Source organism: Apium graveolens, chromosome 6 (assembly GCF_009905375.1).
Source record: "Apium graveolens cultivar Ventura chromosome 6, ASM990537v1, whole genome shotgun sequence".
NCBI lineage: Eukaryota > Viridiplantae > Streptophyta > Magnoliopsida > Apiales > Apiaceae > Apium > Apium graveolens.
The window spans coordinates 45,718,878-45,721,134 of NC_133652.1; the positions used below are offsets into that span (position 1 = coordinate 45,718,878).

At 33.8% G+C, this 2,257-nt stretch overlaps 1 long non-coding RNA gene across 1 annotated transcript; it reads left to right on the forward strand.

The window, feature by feature from the left end:
- Positions 1-1,787, forward strand: LOC141668381 (uncharacterized). The gene is made up of 4 exons (XR_012553042.1): positions 1-248; positions 404-520; positions 594-653; positions 907-1,787. It is a non-coding gene; the product is annotated as an uncharacterized LOC141668381 (long non-coding RNA).
- The last annotated feature ends 470 nt before the right edge of the window (positions 1,788-2,257 follow it).

Genomic DNA, 2,257 nt, shown 5'->3' on the forward strand with positions numbered 1-2,257 from the left:
TCCTCAATAACCAATCAATGGTGGCACCTTCCACGTTACAATAACCATAATTTCAAATTCAAAATCACAGTTACTACATTGAAATATGAAAATATATGCATACACTGACTTTCATCACTCGTACCAAAAGAATTCTAAGCAATAGCCGACGTCTTCCATTCTTAGTTGTAGTCACAATCTTCTATATGTGTTTGAAGGTCGTAAATGTCTGATTCTTAGACCGTTATCTCCTTCATCTGCATAGAGTGGTATGTTATTCTTCAACCTATACTGTTGATATTCACGTTTTTTTATGTTTGATTATGTTTTGATTGTTTTTTAAAAGTTTACACCCATCAAATATATGTATGTTGTTTATGGGTTCTAACTATACCACTATGTTTTGGTTATGTTTTTTCTGTAGTCTCCAAAATACAGCCTAACAATGCATCTCAGAAATCATTTGTTAATGACAATCCTACGCCTCATTTCATACTGACCGAGAATAGAGATCCATATGTTTTCCACTCATCAAACATAAGTATGTTGTTTATAGGTTGTCCCTGTATAAATTTTCATTTAATCAATTTAAAGACTGTCTTTCTATTTCTCAGGCATTTCCACTCCTATGACCAGCAAGAATGCAGATCTCACATCTAACAGTTTGTTTAAAGGTTTAAATATATTTATAGTATTTGCTTTCATTGCTCATAATATTTTACACTATAAAGTATTCGATTTGTTTGTTTGTCACTAGAATTTATTGTTTATGCAAGAATGTCACTACAATTCTGTTAATGTTCACCGACCGTTTAAATAAGCTATAGAATTATAAATTTTCAATTTACGCACAACAAATTTACCTTATAATCAAATGCAGCTTCTGTAGTATTAAGACTGATATTTCTTATTTGTATTCTGTAATAGGAAATTGTGGAAGTTATGAAGTCTCTGGGAACTCCATCTCACAAGGGATGTGATATTTCAAATCAAAATGAAAGAAGTTTCTCAGGTTTGTAAATACTATTATACAGCTGAATACGATTGAATGACCTTTCATTACAATTTCAGGTCAAGCTTGGAAATGGACATTTTAGGTCGCAGTGCCAAGGATGTTTTGGTGCAAAAATTCAAATATTCAACGTGGTTCTCTGCAAAGAAGACGGTATAAAAGAAATAAACGCAAAGTTCTAATCTTAGGAATTGGCAAAGATGAAGAAGAAAGGCCAAGTTTGTATACAGTTTGCAGAGGTCTAATCTGTTATTACTATATGTAATCCAGAGCGGGGAAATTCTATAAGCACTGCAAATTATGAGGCACTGCATGGGTACCTTTGTGTTGGTAATATATATGAGAGAAAGAGGTATATGGAGGAAGTCCACCCGGTAGTGGAAATGAAATAAGAAAGGCCAAAGGGCTGAATCATTAATTGCAGTTGCAACCCTTACAGCTGATGGGCAAATTTTTTTACCACCCCCGAGCAAGCACTCTAGAGTCCTATGTCAAAGCCTCAAAAGTATAATATGTAATGCAAGTATGTCAGTGTTCAGGAATGAGGTTCAAAATGCCATTTGAAACTGAAGATTCATTATGGATAAGTAGGTACATGGGAACTATACCTCTGTTCCAGATGCTGATCCCATTTGTTGGCCTGATTGGAGGCCTTTACAAGTACCATGTTTCTCTCTGCAATTATTTGTTTCAAAAATCTTAGTCCTTCATTGTACATTTTATGTTTTCGACAATTAAGTATTATCTATGTTCTTCAAAAACAAAAGTATTATCTCTATTAATTGTCTTTTAGTGCTCTCATTTCCTCATCACAATTGTAGACCTTTTTTTGTAATAGACTTAAACTGATGGCTGTTGCTTTTCTGCGATCACTCTGGCTAAACACTATGAGTTTCACGGAATGCTACATAAAAATAATAAAGATAGCCTTTACCTGAATTTTCCTGCATATTATTAGAATTGTGGCCATTTCTGCTATGTCTAAAGCCCAACTGTGGAATATTTGTAATAAGATACTATTGCTTCTCTGTACTCAGAAGAAAAATGTAGTGATATTTTCCTACTGAATTATATTTGTTGTTTTCATTTCTCGGTCTCGTGGAAAGTTCTGACCAAAGTTAAGTTAATATTTGTCAAATCTTTTGTACCGACTTCTCCAGTTGTTAAACTGAGTCCCTAAACCCTGCTCTGGGAAGTATAAAAAAGAAACATAGTATGTAGTCAGACATGAGGACATTTTTGTTTGAACTCAAATATGGGCCTTAC